General features: G+C 56.3%; 1 protein-coding gene across 1 annotated transcript in view; it reads right to left on the bottom strand.

Annotated features, from left to right (window-relative positions):
- JPH3 (junctophilin 3) overlaps positions 1-26,398 on the bottom strand; it is a 109,405-nt gene that overhangs the window by 15,732 nt on the left and 67,275 nt on the right. The window lies entirely within an intron of this gene.

Genomic DNA, 26,398 nt, shown 5'->3' with positions numbered 1-26,398 from the left:
TTCCGGAACCATCACGACCGCATGCACCTGCCCTTCCGGAACCATCATGACCGCATGCACCTGCCCTTCCAGAACCACGACTGCATGCACCTGACCCTCCGGAACCATCACGACCACATGCACCTGACCTTCCAGAACCATCACGACCGCATGCACCTGCCCTTCCAGAACCATCACGACCGCATGCACCTGCCCTTCCGGAACCATCACGATCGCATGCACCTGCCCTTCAAGAACCATCATGGCCGCATGCACCTGCCTCCTGCTCTGGGTGATATTTCGTGAACGTCTCTCCCATTCCCCTAAGCTCCTGGAGAGGATGGGGTCTTGCACCTCCCCGGCTGTTCAGACCTCGACCACAATGCCCCCCACCACACGCGGCACCAAATGGGAAACTCCCCGGAGGGGCCCCTATTTGTTTCTCACATCTTTGCGTAGTAAAAATACCACCAACATTAACTCACCAACATCATACGTATATTTACATATATACGTTCACACATATATAAAAAGACGATGTGGTGCCAACACTAAAATAAAACGAATCCAGACAAGCGCATCGCACTGCAGAGGTTCATTATGAGACACCAGGCCTCGGCCAGGCGCCCAGTTCTCCAAGGGGTAATGGCTCCTGATGCCTGTGGCTCCCACCTGTGGAGGGTCAGGCCGCGGTGACACAGGCGGGGAGGGCATCTGAGCTCACCCGGGGCCCCCCACACGTGCACCGTGGCTCTGTGGCGCCTCCACCTGGTCACGTCACAGATCCTGCCTTTCTTGCAACCTTCCCCAGAGAAACAGGTCATGATCGTTCCAGCCCTGCATGTGAGGCTCCCATGACTTGCTCTGACTCAGAGGCAAGTGCCAAGAAAAGGCATGGTTCCTGGGCCACTGCTGACCATAGGCTGGCTGGGCCAGATGCCTGGGCTCCTGCAACCTGGGAGTGGAGTGGATGCCGGCAGGATTCACTGCCCAGGCCACCTCTGCTGTGGACGGTACTGAGGACAGAGATGGTAGCTGACAGAAGACGAGGCCACAGATACACACGATGGAGGGGCAGGTGGGGCCTGTGGGGACTTCTAGTCCTACCATCGGCACATGCACTGGATTAAATGGTGTCTTCCCAAAATATTCGTTCATCCTGGACCTGGGAATATGACTTTATTTGGAAATAGGGTCTTTGTAGGATGGAATAAAACCCAGACAGCCTGACCCACTCACGGAGTGTCTGATTCCCCGGGTCTGGGTGGGGCCTGAGAATCTGCACTTCTATCTCCCAGGTGAGGTGGTGGCCCCCGCTGGTGCAGGGACCTCACTTGGAGAAACACCAAAAGGGCAAACTCCAGAGTTCTCAGTCTGTACCTTGCCTGGCAGCTCCTCTCTCCTGCTGGATGGCCACTCTGCTAGAAGCCAACTTCCCATCCCAGCCGTCCCCCCACCAGGTCCACTCACCCACACGCAAGGAGAACTGGCCCAGCTACACGCTCGAGGCACACAGCCCTCCTCCTCCTCCTCCTCCTCAACTCCTGAGCTGAGGGCTCCTGCCCTGCCAGTACCACTCCCATGGTGCTTGGCTCTCCCTACCTGCTGCAGGAGGGGCCACGAGATCCCGCAGCCTATATCCCCACAGTGGGGTCCCCGCCCCCACACCCTGGCCCAGGTCAGAACGTGGTATTCCCCACTGCTGACGGCTCCTTGTTGAGTGACAGCTCCTTGGCTCAGGTCCACTGGAAGATGCTAGTCCCAGAGCCTCCATCTCAGGTCCTCATAGCACGTGGCCCCTGCATTCCCAGCTGCTACCTATGCTGATGACCCAGGGGCCAGAAAGGGCCTAGGGCTTCTCCTTGGACCCCTCCCATCCACCCAGCCTTTATCTGACACTGTTGGGCCCTTACTGTGTCGGCTGGTGCCCCAGGGGCCCCAGCGAGCACAGAAGTGTACTGAGAAGATGGGGTGCAGCGGGGCTGCAGGGAGCCAAAGGCTGACCAGGACATTCACGAGGGAGGAAGTTGATGCTGGGTGGACAGAGGTCGCCAGGAGGGGCCCATCCTGGAGAATCACCCCCAGGCTGGGGAGAGCCAGAGGAACAGGTGAGCAGAGCAGCCAGGTGAGCACTACTGTGAAGTCATGGAGTGCTTCCTGGAAGAGAGGGCATCTAAGCTGAGCTGCCACGGGAACCAAGAGGTCAGGAGGCAGCTCCTGATCTGTGAAGTCACAGAGCGCTTCCTGGAAGAGAGGGCATCTCAGCTGAGCTGACGGGGGAGCCAAGAAGTCAGGAGGTGGCTCCTGATGAGGCCTGGAGTCACTGCTCACCTCTCACTGGCCCTCGGCCACTCCCCTCCAGCAGGAAAGCCTCCTCCCTGGGGTCAGGGGTCTTCCGCACATCTCAGGTGATAGCTGGGCCTGGGTGACAGCCCCTAGCTTTCCAGAGGGCCCATTCCACACCCGTGACAACCCTGAGCATCACTCCTCTTTGACAAACGAGGAGATGAAGGCACAAAGACTCCACCTTGGCAGCCCAGGTGGTTCCAAGCCCCACGGGGGTCTCACAGCTGCGGGATGGTGGCTCTGGCCCTGCCCACGTCCCCATCTTCAGGTGTCCAGGGGGTCAGCTCGATGTAGCCTGGACCACCCCTTCCAAGTTGAACTGACCCGAGCCTCCAAGCCTACCCCCGGGTTGGGGGCAGGATTTCCCGACAATAGGACTCCCTCTTCTTACCGAGCCACAAGACTACTGGCTGGCCAGGGTCCAGAGGAGACTAGACACCTGCCCCCCAGGTCACTGGAGCACCTGAAATCTCCATGGGCCCTTTGTGAGTCAGATGCAGCCAGGTGGGTCGCAGGCGGGTCCCAGGCCCGAGTGCCATCCTCCATCGCAGTGATCCCAGATGCATCTCAGAGAGCCGTGTCCCTGGTGGATTCTTCCTCATCTCGATGGCACACAGGTGGTCACGGCGACATTTCTCCTGGGGCTGGGCATAAGGCCGACACAGCCCGGTGCACCAGGCCCGTCTTTTCTGGGCAGCAGGTACCAGCCCAGTGAGGGTCGGTCTGTCTGGGCGGTGAGGGCACAAGCCTCCTGCAGCAGTCACCCACGTGACCACACACTGGGTGACCCGACACAGAAACGGTCCTTCTCACGGTTCTGGAGGCTGGAGGTTCCACCCAGTGTCAGCAGGGCTGTGCTCCGTCCAGAGGCTCAGGGGGGACTCCTTCCTGTCTCCCAGCTTCTGGGGGCTCCCGGCGTGGCTTGTGGCCACCTCACTCTCATCTCTGCCTCTGTCACCATATGGCCTCTTCCCTTCTCAGAACACCCGGATAATCCAGGATGGCCTCATAACTCCATCTGTGAAGATCCACGCCAGCCTCTCCCTGCCCAGCCCTGCCATCCTCCCTCCTTCCAGGTTCATCTCCAGCAGGCACCCCAAGCAGGCGTGCAACAAGGAGGCATGGATCTGGAGAGAAGGCTCCAGCAGCCCAGGAGGACCCCGGCGTGGGTGACTGGGGTGCAGACAGCCCCTGGCGGCCACCCCCATGGAGACTGCGAGCCTGGGGGAGGGATGCTCTGCCGATTCTTGAAGGGTCCGAGGGGCCAGAGAGCTGGGAAGACTGTGGCCATGGGAGACTCTGTGGAGGCCCCTGCCTCATCCAAGAGACGACGACAGTCTAGGGTGGTTCAGGGTGAAGTGTAAGAGCTAAGGGGCTTCCCTGGCAGCATTTCGGGAAACCCCCACCTCCTATAGCCAGGGGCAGAGGGAGAGCAGCACCCAGAAGGCCGGACTCAGCAGGGCAGCGTCCCGTGCTGAGGCCAGAGCCGGACAAGAACGAACAGGACTGGAGACTCAGGGTGGAGGAACCGGGGCAGACAGAGCTGAGGGCCTGACCTTCCCTCCGGGGCCTGCGGTGGTGACCTTCGCCCCCTTGGCAGAGACCAAGCAGCCCCTGCTGTTGGAAGACCCCTGCAGAGACTTCTCCACTTGAGGCCTGCCTCCCAGGATCTCCCTGGCCCTCCTGACACCAAACCAGTCACAAGGGCAGATCCCTGCACACCCCAGGGAGGTGCCAGGCTGGCTCTGGTCAGGGTTCCCAGCAGGATTTGGCCAACAGGGGCCAGGATGGGGCTCAGGATCCATCCCTAGGCTGCTGGATCCAAGCACAAGAAGTAGAAATGGGGAGTGGATCAACAGGAACTTGCTCTGCCGAGACCCAGGCATCATTACCCTGGCAAAAACTCCGTGGGACCATGGGTGCCTACCGCTCTGCCAGGGAGGCGCTCGGAAGCTTTGGGGCAGGGGGTGGCCTGAGTCAACACTACGGCCCCACGGTGCAGGTGTGCAGCTGGAGGAAGGTAGCAGTGTACGGCTGGCACCACCGGGAGGCACAGGTGAGGGCACAGAGCTGAGGGGCAGCCCAGGGAGGGGCAGGGCTGGCAGGAGGAGCTGGAGCTCCTGAACCACCTCCCTGATAGCAACGGGACAGTAGGAGCCGAAATCAGAGGCCAGCTGAGAACACTTCACCAGCAGAAGCCGGGGGGGACCTGTTATCAATGGGAAGTAAGGTCAGAGGACAGCCAGGGCCCCCTGCAGAGAGCTGGGGGTCAACAGGACAGGGCAGGGCATTCCTAGACACAGAAGGCTCACAACAGGGGTGCAGCCGAATTTATACAATGAAAAGAAAGGTGGGTGATCTGGAGGCTGGGAGCGGCCTCTGATCCCCCCCGAAATCCTGACCTTCTGCCCAGTTTCAAATCTGAGTCCCCAGGAAGCAGGGCGTGCAGCCCCACAGTGTGTGCATACGGTGGGACCGACCCCACCCCATCCTTCCCCAAAGGGCGCGCTGACGCGCGGGCTGCTGGGCGCTGTGTGCAGATGTGACGTGTGCATCCACGTCAGAGTATCACCTGTTATTTAGCATGTTCACGAGATCCCCAGGGCAACCACCGAGAAAATAATTCAGAGATTTATAGGAAAAGGAACAGTGATATTCTAGAAAATACCACTCCAGCAGTCACCAGAAGGGAGCCAAGGTGACCACACTGATCAAAGGGGCCATCCGCGAGACCCGGGCGCGCATCAGAACCCCTTTAGAGAACGTGCTGGAATGCAGGGGCCAGGCCACGCTCCAGGGTTTTCTGATTCAGGGGGTCTGGGGTGGCCCAGAGAATCCGCATCCTAACAAGTTCCCCATGGGGCTTTTTCAGGATCTGGAAAGGCTGGAGCCAGATTCTCCCTGGGGCCTTTAGGAGCCAGCCCTGCAGATGCCTGGATTTTAGCCTCATGAGAGCCACGTCTGACCTCTGACCTCCCGGACCCTGAAAGCACAGTGTGTGGTTCTCAGTCACTGAATCTGTGGCCATCGGCTGCAGCTCCACAGTAGCTGAGGCCCTGTGAGGCCAGCCCTGGCCTGCTCTCCTCTCTGCACCCACGTCCATCCCTCGGCAGGCGCGACCCTGGGAAGTGCTGTGGTTAGCACAGATGTCTTCCATTGGGGCAATATGGGGTCCCCGGCCCCTGACAACCACTGGGCAGCTCCCTTTCCCTGGCCCCCTCCTCTTTCCTCCCCATCTGAGGGGCTTCATTTAAGCAAGGGGCAGAGCCCATCCTCCCCACGGCTCCAGCCTCTCTCCTGCACTCAGGCCCACTTGTCTGGCAGGCTCTGCCCCATGGTGCTGGGCTCACTGCTGAGGCTCAGGGTGAACTCTGGGGCCCAGCCAGCCTTCTGGAGGGAGGCACAGGAGAAGCCGGGGGCCTTTTGCTCCTGGCACTGGCCTGGACCAACATCAGTGGCTGCCCCAGGAGGAGCCACCACAGGGGTAAAGGCCAAGGGCAGGGCAGCCAGGCAGGCAAGGCCGCCCCCATCTCCTGACGAGGAAGGTTCTGGAGCCTGGGGAGCATCCTGGAGTGAGGAGTAGGCTCCGACGCCCCCGCAGCCTTTGCTTCCTGATCTTGTGTCTCTTTCCCTGAGGGCAGGACAGCGGCTTCTCGGGTGGGAAATGAACGCTCCGCTGACGCCTGACCTCACATCTCACACTTCCTGTCTTCCTCAGGCTGCACAGAGCCCGGGCCGAAGGGGCACTGAGGGGCCCTGTGGCCTCATTCGCCAACTGACACCCTCCCCAAGGGCATTGGTTTCTGGCTGTGCCCCTCTAGGCTCTTACAGGGATGCATATCTGGGACGTTTCCACGTCCTGGGCCCTCTGCTGATCAACGCAAGTGCTCAGAAAGCTACACGAAACCTCAGAGGCCGTCTCAGCACAGGAGCTTCGGCCCCTGTGGGGTCCCTGGCTGTGAGCAGGGGCCTCAGGGGACCAGGCGTCCTCAGGGCAGAGCCCATCACTGTAGTTCCCTCGGAGAGAAGCTGGTGGATGAGAGCCAGAGTTCACGGAGAAGCAAATGTAGACCGATTCCCCTTTGTGTAATGCCTGCCCTTCCCAGGCGGCTGGCTGGTACACTCATTCTTTTTATGCATTATTAATGCCTGCAGCCTGAGACGGACATGTCTCAATAATGATCAATACGCGGGAATGAGATGAAGCATGGGGCGTCATGGACGAGAACTCAGCATCTGCGTCCCAGAAAAGCCCTCATCCACTGGGTCCCCACCGATGAGGCTGGGGGCAGACAAGTCAGCCTTTGGCTTTGGTAGGAATCATAACAACATTTACTGCTCCTCCTTGGCCGTGTACTGAGTGTCACAGGGCTGCAGGAGACGGCCCCACAGCCCCTCTGCAGAGCCCTGGTGGGCGGCTTGGCTGTGCTCCGACCCTTCCCCGGCTCCATGAGGAATGTAAGACCCCATTTTGCAGATGAGAAAACTCAAGGCCAGACTTGAGCTACTTGCGTGGGGCCCCGGGGAAGTGGCGTCAAGAATCCAGACCACCCTGGACAACTCAGGGCATCACACCCGTGTCTACGTCCTGTAAAAAGCCTGGCCTTGAGTTTTCTTGCACTAAGTCCCCAGCCCTGGGGGCACCGGCCGGCCAGCCTTGGTGTGGTCAGTGTCCTGGTGTCTCCCAGGGAGGCATTTTATGTAATGGACAGAAGGACTGCAGGCATGTGCCACTGTGCCCGGCTAATACTTGCATTTTTTGCAGAGAGGGGATCTCGCTATGTTGCCCAGACTGGTCTCAATAGACCCTCCCACTTCAGCCTCCCAAAATGCTGGGTTTATAAGCGTGAGCCACTGCACCCGGCCTTACATTTTTAAAGGGGAGTGACATCGTTGAACAGAAACAGGCTCTGCCTGGGGTCCCTCTTGAGGCTTCTCAGGTGGTCTCAGAAGGTCCTCTGGACTCAAGCTCCCGCTCCTATCCCTTACCACCCCCACCTACCTGTCTCCCTGTCCACACCCACTGCAGGGGACACTGGCCGCACAGGAGTGCAGAGGCCAGGCTGGAGATGGAGGGGCTGGTCGTATTTACAGACTGACAGAGACCACGGAGTGGGTAGCTCTGACGTGGCAGGATGGGAGCCAGACCGGGGCAGCGTGGGGGGAGGGCGGAGTCCCCCCACCACCCATTTCACAGATGAGAGGAACAAGGCCATGGAAAGGAGGGGACACGCCCAGTCTCACACCGGGGGCCTCAGGGTCTCAAACCTAGGGGCTCACGGCCCCCATGCGGCAAATCAGGCCACCAGGCGGCTGCAGCCGGAAGGCAGGTGGACTTTCCATGTTTTAAACTGTGTGTTTCTCTCACTGCAGGAAGACCTTTCAGGTCTGCAAGGTGAAGGCACACAGGCGACGGGCTGAACCGCGTCCCCCAAATCAGACAAGGGGCATCTGACCCCCAGGGGCTGGAAGGCTGACAGACCTGCCCGAGCACAGCCAGGGACTCCCGTCCAGGAAGAAAAGTGGGCACGGCTCAGGACAGGTGGAATCCGCAGGGGTGCCCCCACCTGTGCACCTGTGCAGTTCCCAGACCTGCAGCATTACCTGGGGAGGGTTTGCGTGTGTTGAGGGGGGGAGGGTGCATCACAGAAATGCAGATTCCCAGCCCTCCGAGCAGAGGCACTGGGAGCTCTGACCTCAGCCTCCTCCAGGGGATTTATTGCTGCGAACCTGGCTGAGTCTTTGTCCCGTGTGGGGCGATGTCCTGCATCTCAACCCTGATGACACTAAAAGTTGGGGACACAGGAGGAGCCACATTTTGTGGACCCTGAGGCTTACATGCCTGGGGGCCTCCTCCTTTGAGACAAAAAATAGAAAATGCAGACGTGGACAGCTGTGAGGCCCCCGGGGCCTGGAGCACAAGCTCCATTTGCTGCTGTGTCTGCCTCTGGGGCTGGCATAGAGGGAGGCTAGGAGGGAGGAGGTGCAGCCTAGAACCAGCGGCTGGGCCCGCCTGGGACACCTCCAGGGGCAGATGAGCCAATGTGATGACCACCGGTGCAGACCTAGCCACACCCTGAAAGGAAAGCCCAGGGAATGCAGCAGGGCGAGGCCCAGGTAGGAGCCGCCCTGCCCATCCCTCCAGGTGGGCCAAGCTCTGTCCAGCCTGCAGATCATGGTGAGACACTGCCGCGCAGCTGGGGTTTGTACTTTGGGGCTGTTCTGAGAGCTGGGTGCCTGTCCCAGGGTGGAGGCTGTGCACCCCAGAGGGCCTGAGTAAGGCCCCTGCTTGTGGCTGTGACCCTGGCTCTGCATTCCTAGTCAGGATGCTGAGACCAGAGCCAGGAGAGGCTTCCACTTTCACTCACTCTGGTAGTCGCCTTCCTTGAGCCCCTGGGAGGGAGGGAGGTGGACCCAGCCCTGCCCCCAGGAAGCTCAGTGGGTCAGACAGGCATTGACTGGCCATCACCATTGCTACTGGGTGGAATTGTCATGCAGCCCTGCAGGGGGCAGGAGCGGTGCTAAGAGCCTCCACAGAGACTCCGATGTGGTCAGGGAGGGCTTCCTGGAGGAGGTGACAGTGAGCTGAACTTTGAAGGGTGAGCAGGAGAATAATACAGGTTGGAGGCACTTGGGAGACTGCATTGGAGGCCTGGGGTGGGATTGGGGTGCACCCAAGTCTGGAGCAAAGGGCGGGGGCTGCACTGAAAGCTGGTCCACACAGGCCTCCTCCCAAGACCAGCTGGGGGTCTCTGAAGGGCCATGGGCAGGGAGGGACCAACTATGACATGTGTGCTGAGGGGGCCCCTGGCCAGTGCCTGGAGGACTGGGGTCAGAGAGCACACGGCCAGGCCTCGTAGATGGTGACTACCAGGATGGAGGCTCTCGTGGGCCCTGGCCCAGGAGCAGGTCAACACCCAGGCCAGACCCACACGTGTGCACACGGAGAGCCGGCACGACCCAGCCCAGACAGTGAGCTCCAGCTTCCCAAGCACCTGGCTGAACGCGTCCAGGGGGTCAAGGCAAGGATTGGCAGGGTTTTAAAAACCATTACGGTCAAAGAAGAGCTCAAACAGCTCAAGGGGAGGAACCTTCGGTAACAGTCTCTCCCTGCAATTATTTTAATGGGCTTTTCTGCCGATGCCAGGATGGAAGAGGGAAGCTTCTGCAGAGCCCAAGCCAGCCCCATTCCCTGGAAAGTGCATTTCATCAGATCAGACGCAGGCTGGATTGTTAAAGACAGGAGGTCTGCGATCAGAGCAGCCTGGAAAGCCAGAGAACATTCTGGATCCAGCCCTGACAGGTGACCCCTCTCTATCTTTAGACCGAGTCTTCCCTTAGCCCCATTTTTCATTTAAAAAAATTTTAAAGAAAGGAAAAGAGGAACCCAAAGCAATAAAGGAAGTGGCGTCCCGGCCACGGGCAGGTCCAGCTACTCAGATTCCTAAGGGTGGCCAGGACAGGCGGGAGGTCGAGGAGCTCTCAGTTGAGCCTGACCAGCCGGGGGACAGGCACACGGGGCCCCACTGCCCAGGTCTGCGCCTGAGGCTGTGGGACAGGGAGGATTTGAGGTCTGGGGTTCGTGTAAGTGTCCCGGCTGCAGTAATGAATGACCACTAACTAGGTGGACTTAACACTCACTTCTTTTCTCACGGTCCTGCAGTCCCAGAGTCCAAAATCAAGGAGTCACGCCCCCATAGGAAAGGCTTTAGAGAATCCTCCATCCGTCCTCTCTCCAGCTGCGGGCGGCTGCTAGCATCCTCGGTGTTCCCAGGCTCGTGGCGGCCTTACTCGCAACTCTTCAGCCTCTGCCCTCACGTGGCCTCCTCCGGCACGTGTCTCTCTCCTCTTCCGCCTCACAGGGGCACTCATCGTTGGACTGGGCTCCAGCCTGATCCAGGAGAATCTCATCTGCAGATCCTTAACTAATTCCATTTGCAGAGACCCTTATTCCAAGAAGGTGGAAGTGAGGTGCCAGGCAGACGTAGCTTTTGGGGATACCATTCAGCCCACTAGAGAGAGTATGAGAGTGTGTGTGTGTGTGTGTGTGTGTGTGTGTGTGTGTGTGTGTGTATAATTTTTTTTTTTTTTCAGATGGAGTCTGGCTGTGTTGCCTAGTCTGGAGTGCAGAGGCATGATCTCGGCTCACTGCAACCTCTGCCTCCCAAGTTCAAGTAATTCTCCTGCCTCAGCCTCCCAAGTAGCTGGGACTACAGGTATGTGCCACCAAGCCTGGCTACTTTTTCTGTTTTTAGTAGAGACAGGGATTTGTCATGTTGGCCAGGCTGGTCTCAAAACCCTCAGGTGATCCAACTGCCTCCGCCTGCCAAAGTGCTGGGATTACAGATGTGAGCCACCGTGCCTGGCCGGTTTATAGTTTTATTTTTTAGAGACAGGGTGTCCCTCTGTCACCCAGGCTGGAGTGCAGTGGCACGATCACTGCTGACCGTGGTCTTAAACTCCTAGGCTCAAGCAGTCCTTCCACTTCAGCCACCCAAGTAGGTAGGAAGACACCATGCCTGGCTAATTTAGTTTATTTTTGTAGAGATGGGGTCTCACTGTGTTGCCCAGGCTGATTCCGAACTCATGGTCTCAAGCATTCCTCCCACCTCAGCCTCCCAAAGTGCTGGGATTACAGCGGGAGCCACCACACCCGGCCCTACATACAGGGTCTTCATGTTCAGTTCCTTCGTGACTTTCAATCCCAGGCCAAATGTCCCTCCTTGGAAAAACAGTCCTGACCTCAATCCCCATCCCCACAAGCTCAGGCCTCCAGCTTTACCTCGTTTACACAATTCCGTGAGTGTGGTCCGTGGAGGCAGGAGCGGGTCTCCCTGGCACACACTTGTAGGTGGGTGTTCACCTGAATGAATGATGAGTGAATGGGCAAGTGAGCTCTTCTGTAACGAACCTTCCAGCCCGGCCAGTTCCTTTGGCTCTCCACTTTCCAGACTTCCTGGACAGCGTTGTCAACTGGCGAGAAGGTATGATGGGGGCCACGCTGTCCACGTTCACCAGCTGCTTTACCTGCGGCAGGCTGTATAATCTCTGGGCCTCAGTTTCCTCACCTGTGCAGGGGGTTTAGTAAGAAGGACCCTTGCAGAACCCCTGCAAAGATTCATGGGACGAGGTGCAGACAGCACACAGCCCAGCTGTGCTTATGCTGGATAAGACACCTGATAGATACTTGGTGGGCGAGTTTTACTTTTTCAGCAGCTTTATTATAATTTATTTTGTTCGTTTGTTTTTTTGAGACAGAAGTTTTGCTCTGTTACCCAGGCTGGAGTACAGTGTCATGATCACAGCTCACTGCAACCTCTGTCTCCCAGGTTCAAGCAATTCTCCTGTCTCAGCCTCCCAAATAGCTGGGATTACAGGCGTGTGCCACCACACCCAGCTAATTTTTGTAGTTTTAGTAGAGACAGGGTTTTGCCATGTTGGTCAGGCTGGTCTTGAACTCCTGACCTCATGTGATCCGCCTGCCTCAGCCTCCCAAAGTGCTGAGATTACAGGTGTGAGCCACTGTGCCTGGCTGAGCTATTTATTTATTTATTTTGAGATGGAGTCTTGCTCTGTCACCCAAACTGGAGTACAGTGGTGCGATCTCAGCTCACTGCAACCTCTGCCTCCCGGGTTCAAGGGATTCTCCTGCCTTAGGCACCTGTGTAGCTGGGATTACAGGCACGTGCCACCACGCCCAGCTACTTTTTTTATTTTTAGGAGAGACGGGGTTTTACCATGTTGGCCAGGATGGTCTCAATCTCTTGACCTCGTGATCCGCTCGCCTTGGCCTCCCAAAGTGCTGAGATTACAGGCGTGAGCCACTCCCCACCCCTGGCTGAGATATATAATTTATATACCATAAATGAAGATATCATAAATGATATATTTATATACCGTAAACATGAAGAAGGAAGTCTGAAGGGACAGAGCGACTTAATGCATTTATGGATCCACTCGTTCAAAAAGATGTTAAATTGAGTGTCTGCTACAAGCTAAACACACTGATGTGTGTTAGGACATAGAGGAAAAGGGAGAGATAACCAACCTCCTTGCTCTGACAGGGATTCTGGTCTCATCGAGAAGACGGCTGATAAAAAGGTAAACACATAAAAAGCGCACATTTCCATAGCCACACGTTCTACGAAGACAGCAATTACACTCCTGTTGAGAGTATAATTCATTGGTTTTTTAGCACATTTACAGAGGTGGGCCACCGCCGCCGTGATCTAATTTTACAGCACTTTCGTCCCCTGTGACAGAAACTCCATATCCATCAGCTGCCTTCTCCATCCCTCTTCCCAGATTGCCAACGGCCGATCTGCTTTCTTTTTGCTGTTGTTTCATGGAAAGCGTTTCTTTCAGAGAGGAATTACGGAGCGAAGGGCCAGCAGGGCAGAGGTGCAGGCAGCCTGGTGGGTGGGGTGGGAAATAGGACGGGAGCGGGTGTGTGTGAAAGGTGAGGAAAGGTGGTCCCCTCCCCAGCCCCTCCTGGGTCAGAGGCGATGCCGGGGAACAGGGCCTGGGTAGCTGGCACCCCACACCTGCTTCCTGCTGCAGCTGGGACCACCTCTAAACCTTCACTGTGGAGTCCCTTTTTGAGTTAACAGACACTCTGCTATAAAATCAGACAAAACTCTAGAAAGCCACGCTCCCAGAGCAAAACAGTAAAACCCAGAGCAGGAGTGTGGAAAACACAGCCCAGACACAGAAAGGTCCTCCCACAGCACGGCTGTGCCACTGCTGGCTGCCGGCCGCCTGCGGCTGCCGCAGTGTCTGTCAGGCTCATCTGTCCACTAGCCCGGGACACACAGACAGGGCACATCCACATGCTGGCTATGTGCAGGTGCCACGGCCTCAAAGCACAGGGCAGGTCCTGCCCAGGAGCAAGAGGAAGGCCGGAAGGGGAGGCTGGTCTGGACGGGGTCACTGGAGTCACGAGCACCACCAACACTCTGGGTTGGTGCCCAGCATCAGCCCAAAGGAAGCAGGCGTGGCCGAGGCCTGGGAGGCAGGAGTTAGCAGGGGGAAGGGAGCCCAGGAGGCAAAAGGCCCAGGGGCAGGGGAGGGGTCAGTGAGTCGGGAAAGGCAGGGGTGGTGAAAGCTTCTGCCAGCTGGGGGTGGAGGCATCTGCTCGGGAGTGGGGCATGAGGTGGCAGAAATCATCTTTCTACTGTCCAGCTATTCTCAGGGATTGTGGCTGGATGTTTTATTTTTAAAAAGATACAAAAGTTGGCCGGGCGCAGTGGCTCATACCTGTAATCCCAGCACTTTGGGAGGCTGAGGTGGGTGGATCACCTGAGGTCAGGAGTTCAAGACCAGCCTGGCCAACATGGCGAAACCCCATCTCTACGAAAAATACAAAAATTAGCTGGGTGTGGTGGCGGCGCCTGTAATCCCAGCTACTCGGGAGGCTGAGGCAGGAGAATGGCGTGAACCTGGGAGGCGGAGCTTGCAGTGAGCCAGGATCTCCCCACTGCACTCCAGCCTGGGCGACAGAGCAAGACTCCATCTCAAAATAAATAAATAAAAATATACAAAAGTAATATATCAGTTCTTTAGAAAAAATTTTAAAATGTAGAGAATCAAAGTAAAACTTCTCCTTCAACCCATTCCACACGTGTTCAGCTTGCCACAGAAAATGACTCTTCATTCTGATCAGTTCTCTTTCGGTTCCTCTCCATTGATTGATCGACATACACACCTTGTTTCTGTCACACAAATGGGGTTATACTCTACATATTTTTTCCAATGACTTGTTTCTGCTTTTACTATGTCACGGGTGTCCCTGTTTAGGAGTTTACCAAGTTACCTCTTGTTTTTCATGTCTGCACAAGACTCCGTCACAGGACGGGCTCCAGTTTTCAAACACTCTCACATGCTAGAACCTGGATACAAGTGTTAGCCCACCACATGTGGTTCTGCCTCTGCTTTTGTTTTTTTTTTTTTTAACCTAACACTGTATCTTGGATATTGTTCCATATCAGCAAACACAGCTTTCTTGTTCTATTTATTTATTTTTAAAGTATTTATTTATATTTTATTTTATTTGAGACAGTAGGTGCACTCCTGTCACCCAGACTGGAGTGCAGGGGCACAATCTCAGCTCACTGCAACCTCTGCCTCCCGGGTTCAAGCAATTCTCCTGCCTCAGCCTCCCGAGTAGCTGGGATTACAGATGCATGCCATCACACCCGGCTACTTTTTATATTTTTAGTAGAGACAGGTTTTCGCCATGTTGGTCAGGCTGGTCTTGAACTTCTGACCTCAGGTGATCCTCCCGCCTCAGCCTCCCAAAATACTGGGATGACAGGTATCAGCCACTGTGCCCAGCCTCTTGCTCTTTTTCTTTTTTTTTTGAGACGGGGTCTTGCTCTGTCGCCCAGGCTGGAGTACAGTGGCTGGATCTCAGCTCACTGCAAGCTCCGCCTCCCGGGTTCACGCTATTCTCCTGCCTCAGCCTCCCAAGTAGCTGGGACTACAGGCACCCGCCGCCACGCCCGGCTAATGTTTTGCATTTTCAGTAGAGACAGGGTTTCACCGTGTTAGCCAGGCTGGTCTCAATCTCCTGACCTTGTGATCCGTCCACCTCGGCCTCCCAAAGTGCTGGGATTACAGGTGTGAGCCACCGCACCCGGCAGCCTCTTGTTCTTTTTAATGACCGTGCCAGAACACATGAAGTCTGCCCATGCTGATGGACATGAAAGCTGTCTTCCATTTTCTCCTATTACAATTCACAGTCTAATAATAACCTTGTAAATTTGATATTTCACACACAAATCCATCTTCAGAAGATACTTCCAGAAGTGCAACTGCTGAATCAAAGCTGTAGTTTAAATGGTCCTGGAGTCTGAACTTTGCTAGAGATTCACAATTTTCTCTCCAGGGAGGAGAGAACATTTACATCCCCACAAGCAAAGCATGAGGGGGCCTGTTTCCTTGCATCTTCTGTAATTCAGTAGATCAGTATTTTTTAAAAAATCTCTCCCAAGACAAGTGAAACCCAGCATGATCTCATTGTAGTTTTAATTTACATTTCTGTTATTAAAGAGTGCGGCTGATTTTTTTTCCTGTTGATTTGTAGAAGTGTTTTATGCAGTAAGGAAACCAGCTTTTATTATGTTTTACACTTAAACTTTTTTTTTTTTTTTTTAAAACGACAGAGTTGCGCTCTGTCACCCAGTCTGGAGTGCAATGGCGCGGTCTCGGCTCTCCGCAACCTCTGCCTCCCGGGTTTAAGCGGTTCTCTCGCCTCAGCCTCCCAAGTAGCTGAGATTACATGCATGCGCTACCACGCAAAGCTAATTTTTTGTATTTTTAGTAGAGATGGCATTTCACCATGTTGGCCAAGCTGGTCTTGAACTCCTGACCTCAGGTAATCTGCCCACCTCGGCCTCCCAAAGTGCTGGGATTACAGGCATGAGCCACTGCCTGGCCTACTTTAAACTTTTTATCCACCTAGAATTATTCTGGTATGAGGTAGGGATCCCGCCTTACCTTTTCCAGGTCACCTGAGTGGCCCAATATCATTTAATGAGGCACCCATTCTGCACCCACCGCCCACTTATAAATACCACTTTTATCAACTAAACGTGGCCCGCCACGTGGACGCCCTGCTCAGGTGGTCTACTCCTACTGTGACTATGTCCTTGTCACCCGCACCAGTCAGAGCCTTCACTGGCCCCATCGCTGCCAGCATTATGAATATCCAGCACAGACCCCAAGCAAGCCCCATTCTCCGCCCACACGAGATGAAAGTGATGGACGGCTGTGGGGCCACAGTCTGTCCACTCCCCCCGCGTGCGGCTGAGGAGGCTCTGCGAAGCTGCCCATCATCCCCGACTCCTCACAGTGAGAACACAGAGGCCCCTGGGACAGAACCCCTGCCAAGGGCACGGCTGGGGTGTTTGCCACCCTCAGCAGGGGTCTGGGAGCAGGTCCAGGCCAAGAGAGAAGCCCATTAGCCTGGGACCATCTTGTTTCTGGGAGTGGGGAGGGATGGAGAGGGACTCTTGCCAGTTTCCGTGACAAACCGCAGGGCTCCCGGCGCATTAGAAACGGAGTCTCTTCAGGAGTTGATCTCGCCCTCCTTCCCGCCATCTCCCCTCACCTACGGGCCACAGCCTATGTTGAGATTCAGCGTTCCCCTATTCTCCCTCACCCCACACCCCCACCCCCACACACTGGGAATAGCAGGCGAGGAGCCTAGACCCCGGCTGAGCGAGGGCACCACGTCTCCACCTGCCCAGCCCCACACCTGCCTGGGAGTGAACACAGCACGTACCCCGTCAGGCACCTGAGGCAAGGCTGGGTACAGCCACCCCCCACGGACGAAGATGCACTTATCTAAAAACTGGTTTTAGAAGCTGCTGCATGAACAACCTCCTGGTTCACCCTTTTAGTGCCCTGCAGAAAACTGATCTTCAAAATAACTCTGCTCTACTCAGTTAAAAAGGAAGCAGGTCTGTCCCCTGTGTCTGCAGTGGGTTCAGGACTGGTCCGGCCTCCATGCATCAGGGAGGAAGGGGGTTCTTGAGCTCCAGGAACCTTGGGGCCAGGGAGGACGCGGCAATACCAAGGCGGGGGAGACCCCAGCACTGGGAGCTCAGATGCAGGGCTGAGCTCGTGCAGACAGCCTGGACCCAGGAGCTGGGAGCTCAGGCGCAGGACTGAGCTGGTGCAGGTGGCCTGGACCCCAGAGATGGAAGCTCAGGTGCAGGGTTGAGCCGGTGCAGGTCTGAGCCAGTACAGGTGGCCTGGACCCTAGGGCTGGGGGCAGGCGTTGTGTGGGTGACTCCTGCTGTTAGGGTCTGGTGGTCACCTCCCTCCCCAGCCTGTGCCCAACCACGGAGGACGGGAGCAAGCACAGTGGCCGCTGCCCAGGACACACCAGGTGAGGCTGGTGAGTGGCCCCTGCTGAGTCACCTGTCACATGAGCCTGGCGCTGTCATCTGGGGTGGGTGGAGTGCCCAGCCCTGACCAACCAGGCCCTCGGGGCCCCTGATGGGGCAGAGGGCAGTGGTGGCATGTGGGGCTCCCTCCTCCAGCACGATCCAGTCGCCACCTTGGGGTGACAAAGGGGCCAGGTGGGGCTTGGTCTCTGGGGCAGGCAGCTGAGAGCCTGCTGGGAGGCAAGGAGCAGAGAGAGGTGTCTGTGCGTGGGCTGAAGCTCCAAAGAGCCCCGCACATACCCCATTGTCTCGCTGGACTCCCCAGCACAAGTTACAAAGACACAATGATTAGGAATTTTAAGGTGGGGACCTCAGTGTTAAACTCTGGGTGCAGGGCCCTGCTGGGCATGGGTCCCAGGCGACTGTGCGGGCCACAGCCCCAGGATGCCAGCCCCAGGCACCACCTTGGCTACCCTCACCTGGCAGGAGGGGTCACACCACCCCGATTCAGGGAGGGCCAGGATTGATTCCCGCTCTTGGGCCTCCGACCAAATGTCACTTCTCTCGAGAAGCCTGTTCCTGACCCCCTCCCCACCCCATTCCCCCATACAAGCTGCTGGAGCCCGTGGATCTCTACCACGTCCATGCCAGGGGAACAAGGTCTTCATCTCTCACCCCAAGAACAGGGCCTGGCACAGGGTAGGACCCTGTTGAAGTGACACATCAATGTACTTCTGTGGTTTTTCACCAGCGCTGTCCCCGCTGGCTCCTTGAGAACCGGTGCTGTGTGGTGCCCTGCGTCCCATGTGCAGTGTGTGGCACCCAGTGGGTGCTCCAGAGATTTGTCTAAGGAGTGCACGGAGGAAAGGCGGATCGCACAGCCCTGGCACGGGCTCGGAAGGACGACCGACAGAAGGCTGACCAGGGCCTGGGGAGAGGGACAGGCCGCTCACTGGGACAGTCCACTGCTTGGATCCTGGTGCCCAGTGCAGGGCCATTGATAGAATAATTGGTGGCGAGGCCAGGCCGGACTGCAGGGAGCAGCAGGGGCGTCAGTCAGGCCTGGCCAGGAGAACCTCCCCGCCCACCCTGCAGAGGCCACACGTGGGTTTGCTTCTCCCAGGACCCTGGTGACAGGATGAACAGAGGCCAAGGCTGTTCGCAGGAGACACCACCATTCTGGCACATTCCAGCAATGCTGGTGGCTGCGGCCGACACCCACAGAACCCCACCCTTGCTGCTGGGCTCCGAAGGGTGCAACGGTTGCCCACATCGGCCAGTGCAGACCCCGCCTTACCCTCTGCTCCTGAGGGGTGGGGAAGCCTCCATCAGGGCCTTGGGGGTCTAGGAAACGGCTGCCTCACGGGCACAAAACAAACAAAAAAACAAACAGAGAAGAGTATGTGACTTAGACCACAGGGCCAGCAAAGCCTAAAATACTCTCTAGTCCTTGATAGAAAAAGTGTGTGATCCTACGCCAGGGGGAGCTCCAGGAGGCCAGCCTCTAACCCCTTCATCTTCAAGGCCCAGAGGAGGCGGGACATTGCCCAAGTCCCCCCACCGTCACAGGCGAGGACTAAAACCCAGGTGTCCCAATGCCAGGCCCTGCCTGTGATGCTGTCCTGCGCCCGTGAACCCACCTGGCTTCCAAAGACCAGATAAAGGGTCCTGACGCTCCGACTTCAGCTTAGGGTGGGGCAGGATGTCCTTCTGTCTTTCTGAACGGGGCTAGGGAAGTAGGGCGGCAGAGAGAAGGACGATTGTTCAGATCAGAGCATGATACTGTCTCGACTGCCTGTGCTTGGCAAAGACAGTTGACTGAATGGTGGCCCCCAACAAGGTAGGTCCACGTCCTAATCCTCAGAATGTTCCATTCACATTGGGGAAAGCATCTCTGCGGATGAGATCAAGGTGCAGCTCTTGAGAGGAGGGTGGCCTGGGTTGTACAGGTGGGACCTAACGCAATCACAGCTGTGCTCAGGAGGGGGCAGAGGGAGATACGAGACAGAGGAGAGGCCACGTGACGATGGAGACCACAACAACAAGCGATGTGGCCACTCCAGGGAGGCCGGCAGCCCCCAGAAGCCGGAAGGGACCCTCCCCGCAGCCTGCAGAGGGGGCGTGGCTCTGCCACACCCTGGTCTCAAGCTTCTGCCCGAAGCCAGGGGACTGCATGTCTGTGTTTAAGCCCAGGTTTGTGGTGCTTTGTCATGGCAGCTGTAGGAAGCTGATACGGCCATGGAAGGGGCGCACAGGCCCAGGAGCCAATGACCTGGGTTCAGATCCCAGCCCTGCCAAGCTCCCACTGGGTGACGAGGCAGGCTGCTTGGCCTCTGTGGCCTCTGTTTCCCCATCTATAGAATGTAGGCAACAAGACTGCTCATCTCACAAGCGTACAGACACAGCTTAATTAGGGTTCCCTTATATTAAAAATGATCCATCAGGTGGCCATGCACCGTGGCTCATCCTGTAATCTCAGCACTGTGCGAGGCCGATGCAGGATGGGGTCTGGAGAACCCAGAGCACCAGCCCAGCCCCTCTCTGGCTTGAGCCCAGGAGTTTTGAGTCCAGCCTGGCCAACACAGCAAGACCCCTGTCTCTACAAAAAATTTTACAGAAAATTAATAGGGCATGGTGGCACACACCTGTAGTTCCAGCTACTTGGGAGGCTAAGGCGTAGAGGATCACTTGAGCCCAGGAATTTGAGGCTGAAGTGAGTCATGATTGCACCACTGTACTCCAGCCTGGGCAAAAGAGCAAGACCCTGTCTCCAAGGAAAGAAAAATAAGCCAGGCGCAGTGGCTCATGCCTGTAATATAAGCAGTTTGGGAGGCCGAGGGGGGTGGATCACCTGAGGTCAGGAGTTTGAGACCAGTCTGACCAACACGATGAAACCCTGTCTCTACTAAAAATACAAAAATTAGCCAGACGTGGTGGCGGGCACCTGTAATCTCAGCTACTTGGGGGGCTGAGGCAGGAGAACCGCTCGAATCTGGGAGGCAGAGGTTGCAGTAAGCCAAGACCACGCCGCTGCACTCCAGCCTGGGTGACGAACAAAAACTGTGTCTCAAAAACAAAAAAAACAAAAAACAGAAAGAAAAAGAAGAAAAAAGGAAAAAAAGAATTCCCTGTTATTTATCTGATATCAATATGATGGGCATCCTGCACTAGCATTTGCTGATCTGCCTCATGGAGCGAGCGGGACCCTGCACACCCCTGGTTTAGCACCGGGTGAGGAGGTGCCAGCTGCGACCAGGCTGAGGTTGGCAGAAGCCAGCCAGCTACCTGGGGGGCAGCGACGGGATCTGACTTCAAAGCTGAGGACAGGGCTGTGTCCCAGTGACCAGTGTTCCAACCAGGGACAGAACATTCTGGGAAGCAAAGGTCTTGGTCACACCGGCCTCATCAAAGAGGGAGAGGGACGGGCTGGGGAAGGAGGCCGTGTCTGACAGAAGCCAGACTTGGGGCAGCTGGGAGGAAGGGGGGGCACTTCTACACCATGTTGAACTGTGGTTGTTGCGTGCCTCTCCCGGGCCTGCTCCCACCCCCAGCTTCTTAGGACCCTCACCTGCAAGCGAGGCCGGGCCTTAGAGCTATGTGGGGTGTGGGGCTGGGAGCGCCACGCCTCTAGGCCCGTCTCAGCATCTGTGAGGTAGGGCTCACCCCACAATGTTGGGGGACCTTGGGAGGCTCAGAGAAGGTCGTTCACTCAGAGCTCAGGTCCCAGAATCAGGATTCTCCAAAGATCACTCCCACAAACCTAAAGCACTAAGTAAAGTGTGGGGTCAGTAGGCCACAGCGGGGCTGGGCCGGTGCTGTCAGTTCTCCAGGGTGACCTGGCTCAGACCCTACCTCAAGACCCTGCGCATCGGGGAGAAACCAAAACCCAGTGAAGTCAGCCCAGGCAGGGGCTTTGCAGTGGGAGCCCCCGATAAAACGGAAGGTCCCGAGCAGCTGATTGGCTCAGGGATCCGGCACTGGGGGTCCCGGATGGGAAGCCTATGAGCTCGCCCTGGGGAGAAGGTTCTAGTTTGGCTTCTCCACTGAGGGGCAGGCCAGTGAGCTCCCCCATAAAGACTGTGGTGCTCATGACCTCCCTCCCTGGAGTCAAAGGAATGAGCTCAGGCAAGGAAGAGGGTCGGCTGGCTCCTGTTTATCCATTCAAGAAGTAACCACTGACCGTTTGTCAAACAGGAGCAAACAGACAGTGGCGACGCCTCCTGCTGTGAAGATGCACACGGTTTTGTGTGGTGGCGGTTTCAGGGGACAGGCAAATGCGCTGGGCAGGGGCCAGGCTCACCCTGGAGATGCATTGGTGACCTGCGTCCTCATGACGCTTCCTCGGGCCTCTGCATGCAGGTCCTGCTCTGCCACCTGCTAGCTGGGACTGTGGGCAAGTCACATAGCCCCCGGGGCCTCAGTGTTCCCACATGTGAGCTGTGGGTCATACACCCACACTGCCACACTGCAGCAAGGATGAGGAGGGCCAGTGGCCTTCACTCAGGGGTGGTTCACCGTGGCTCTCCTATTCCACCCTGGCCCCAGCCTCCACTGGCCGAGGAGACGGCCGAATTATTACTTTTTGAGACGGAGTTTCACTCTCATTGCCCAGGCTGGAGTGCAGTGGCGCGATCTTGGCTCACTGCAACCTCTGCCTCCCAGGTTCAAGCAATTCTCCTGCCTCAGTCTCCTGTGTAGCTGGGATTACAGGCGTCGGCCACCATGCCCAGCTAATTTTTGTATCTTTAGTAGAGACAGGGTTTCACCATGTTGGCCAGGCTGGTCTCAAACTCCTGACCTCAAGTGATCCACCCACCTCAGCCTCCCAAAGTGCCGGGCTTACAGGCGTGAGCCACTGCACCAGGCTGGCCGTATGATTTTTAACCCCTGAGTACTTCAACACGTATTTCCTCAAAACAAGGTCATTCCTCACATGAGCACAGAAAAGTCGATTCCGCTACAACTCGACATCTGCGTTCCTAGAAATCACTGCATGCAAAACCGCACAGTCAAAACCACAGGGCTTGTGGGGAAACAGGGTTAGGGAAAGGGCACTCAAAGCAGACAGGAACCCTAATAAAAACGGCAGCACGGCTTCACACGTTAAGGGGTTCAGAGACACATAAACATGGCACTTGGGCTTGGAATGCTGTAAGTTTACCGAGGGAGGTGGGCTGGAGGTGCAGAGGTGCAGAGTGGCAGAGGCGGGTCAGTGGAGACAGGAGGAAGTTGTGCCCTGACGAGGATGGGGTGCCCGGGGCAGCTGGGGCTGTGTGGGGTGTGCATGCATCCTGTGTGTTCCTATGTGAACACAGGCGCATCAGGCTGGCTGGGGACAGTGGCTGTGTTCACCCAGTGCTTCTGGTGGGTGAAATCTCGCAAAGGAAAACAGGAAACGTGTTATCTTCAAACTGTTCCCTGATATATCAATCATGCCGGAACCAATTCTCATTTTCAAAACAAGCTTTGTAGCAAAACTGACTGTCCAACTGTCACTATCAAGAAATGAACCTTGGCTGGGCACAGTGGCCCACGCCTGTAATCCCGGTAGTTGGGGAGGCCGAGGCAGGTGGAGCACTTGAGGTCAGGAGTTGAAGACCAGCCTGACCAACATAGTGAAACCTTGTCTCTACTAAAAATACAAAAATTAGCCGGACATGTGGCACGGGCCTGTAGTCCCAACTACTTGGGAGGCTGAGGCAGGAGAATTGCTTGAACTCAGGAGGTGGAGGTTGCAGTGAGTTGAGATTGTGTCACTGCACTCCAGCTTGGGTGACAGGGCACAAGTCCAACCCCCATATCAAAAAAAAAAAAAAAAAAAAGAAAGAAAGAAAGAAAAGAGAAAGAAATTAACCTTGAAACAATATACCAGGAAATCTGTAGCCCTGGATCAAAACTTGCCTACTTATCCTGCCAACCCAACATGGCATTTTTATGGTCCAAAGAGACAGGTTGGTGCCCAACAGCATGTGATGGCTGAGACTAGTGAGCTCGGGACTTACAAACCAGGCAGCGGCAGGCCCCACGGGGTGCTGGAAATCCATGAAAGGAGGCTGTGCTTTTCCTTGCAGGCAGTGGAAGGCCTGAAATATTTTAGGCAGGTAGGACCATCCCAGGTCCCAGGCTGCCCCATGGACGGTGGATTTCACAGGGAGACAGATGGAGGACGTTGCACCCCTGCGTGGGGGCTGAGGAGGGTCTGAGCCACATTTTAACTTCAAGGTGAGCCAGAGGAAAGCACCTGCCAATTAAGCTCCCAAGGCAGGTATGCACTTCTCCCAAACTCTCCACATAGCTCAGTAGAGACAGGGGTCCATGACCAGGACAGACTCTGGAGGGGCCACCAGGGGGCCAGGAAAGGAGGGCAGAGCCTCACTCAAGCCTGGTTCTCCCGCCTCATCCACCCCAAAGACCCTTGACCCCAAAGCAAACATCCTGGAAAACAAATCGGGACACTACACCAAATTCCACTATAAACAACCATAAAATAAACCCAGGCCCATATGCTGACGATACTAAAAGAATCAGACACGTGCCTAGTGAAGTCAGGCAGCGGGGAAAAATCTGGCTGTCCTTTTAGTTTTGGTTTTAAGAGATGCAGAAAGTGCTGCTGACAGAAACTATGCATTTGGCACCCACCGACCCTCAAACATCGACAGAGAACACCGGGTGCCTGACACTGGCCTCTCCAGGCAGGGGGCTGCTATCTCGGCAATCTTGAGGTAGGGTATCTTGCCTCAAGTCACAGAGAAACAAACCGGGGCTTCGGGATGTCCCTGCACCCAGGGCAGGCAGGGGAGGCCTACGGATCCCTCTTGAGGGATGACCGTAGGTACAGAAAATAAAAGGTACGGGGTTACAAAGGAAACCAAGTATCTTGAAATGTTAAATTGTTTAAAAATCAAATTTGTGAGACAGCCATGCACATCCTTCTGAATTAACATACTAAATAACAAGATGAATCCATGAGGGTAAAATCAACTGTCACTTAGGAGTAGTGGAGGCGTTAAGCGCCCCTCAGCGAATGGGATGTGAGTGTGATGTAATGAAATACCCAGGCTTCCTGCTGGGGGCCAAGGCCCTGGCTTCGTAACTGGGGAAATGCTGAGTTTCATCCACAGGCAGCGAAGACCACAACGCTGTATGTTCCCCATCTAAGTCAAAGCCCCATGAATTCTCTCCCCGCCCCGCGGCGGCCTGTGGGGAACTCTCCGAGGTGCTGAGCCTGCCCTTGGACGCGTCTTGGCTCTCGGGTGGGGCGTCCCATGACTCTTGTCTCTGAGCAGGCACGGCTGGCCTTCCGGAGAAAGTGGGGTGTGTTCTCGGGTCTTCTCCAGTCAGACCCTCGGCTTTCTCGCCCAGCCTCCCTGGACAGTCACACACACTGGTGACCCATGATGTCGACCCCTCCCCAGTCCTGGACCCCCAAAGTCCAGCCCATGCTCAGAGCAGGAGGCTTTGCTCCTAAAGAAAGTCCACTGCTGTCCTCAGGTCCAAAAGGCAGGCCTGGAAGAGGGCGTGGCCGGCAGAATCACGGCGCTCAAACATGTCCCTGTTTTGAATGTGTCCCCTTATGTGGCAAAGGGGACTCTGCAGACATGACTGAGTTAAGGATCAGGAGAAGGAGAGATGACCCTGGATTATCTGGGTGGGCCACCCTGAACCACAAGAGTCCTTGCAAGAGAGGGGCAGGAGGTTAGAGAGGAGAGGAGACAAGAGGCTGCCCCGCTGGCTCTGAAAGCAGAGGAGGGGCCTTGAGCCACGAACGCAGGCGGCCTCTGGAAGCTGCGAAAGGCGAGGAACAAATTCTCCCTGGAGCCTCCAGAAACTTAGGTGTTACAAATTTCATGTTTAGACCTGGGTCCCATCCCCACGATATCTCATTATGTGCATACAAACATCCTACAACTTAACGAAAGCCAAGATCTGAAACACTCCTGATCCCAGTCATTTTGGATAAGGCGTTCTCACAGCCTGTACCATTGTCATTCCATTGGACAGGTGGGGAAACCGAGTCTCGGAGGAATCGTGATGGGCTATGGGAGACCTGCCTGGATGTGTCCTGGAGGGCCTGGGAGGGACTCCCATAACTGGGTAGAGCTGTTTGTCTCCCACCTTATGTGGATGGCCCATAAGGAGGTACCCCCTCCTACAGACTAGGCAGTGAGGCTCAGACAGGCAATGTGACAGTGTGACTGGGGGTCCCTCCGCGGAACAGGCAGTTGGTGGGGAGGCAGGGACTCACCTGTCCACTGAGAGGTGTGGCTTCGCCCTGAGCTGCGGCTTGCTCTACAAAACGGGGAGACTGAGGGGGCTGCGGTGACTGCAATGGACACGTGCCAGACCCTGATGCACTGGTCTGTGCTGTCCCAGGACAGGAGCATGGGCAGTGGCACCCAGTCCTGCCTGTGGCCCCTGGTGGGAGTGGGTGAAAGGGGAGCATGGAACTGAATTCGCTTGGCCACTTCGGGACAGAGCCCTGGGAGAGGCTCTCTGGGACAGCCCCTTTCACTGCAGCCTTACGGCAGAGCTGGGACTCAATCCCAGGAAACCTCTCTCCCAGGAAGTCCTGTGTGTCCTCCCTGCAGCCCCCTCTGTCCACCCGAGACTGTTTCAAAGCATCCGGTCTGGGGAAAGGCTCAACTCTCTGAAACAGAATCCAGGCAGAGTCTTTCTCAGAGGGATGCCATCGGCCTGGAAAGTTCTCTCCATTATTACTGAGACGCACAGCTGGTCCCTGTGCACCACTGGCTCGCCCCAGCCTCAGAGGCAGGTCCTGTCCTCAGCTCCTCTTTACAGATGAGGAAACGGAGGCACAGGGAGGTGACGCTGCTTGCCCAGGGTTTCCAGGTGGCAGGGCTGGGGCTTGGTGCCCACCCATCCCCACACTAGGGACGAGGAAAGGAATCCCCTTCACAGCAGAGCTCAATGGGCCCAGAAGGCGCGGAGCAGGGCCATGCGATCCGGCCCCAGACAGCAGCTGCTAAATGCTTAATCCCCAGGCTGGGGGAGGGAACCCGGGAGGCGGAGTTAGTATTTAAAGGGTGCAGAGTTTCATTTCTGCAAGGTTCAAGGTGAAAGGGGTTCTGGAGACAGATCGCGGTCATGATTGTACAATATGCTTAACACCACTTACTGTACACTTAAAAATGGTTAAAATCATACTTTTTTTTTTTTTTTTT

The sequence above is a fragment of the Piliocolobus tephrosceles genome, chromosome 17 (genome assembly GCF_002776525.5).
Source record: "Piliocolobus tephrosceles isolate RC106 chromosome 17, ASM277652v3, whole genome shotgun sequence".
Classification (NCBI taxonomy): Eukaryota; Metazoa; Chordata; class Mammalia; order Primates; family Cercopithecidae; genus Piliocolobus; species Piliocolobus tephrosceles.
Note: the sequence above shows the minus strand (reverse complement) of the source record. Positions and strands in the feature narration are given on the sequence as shown.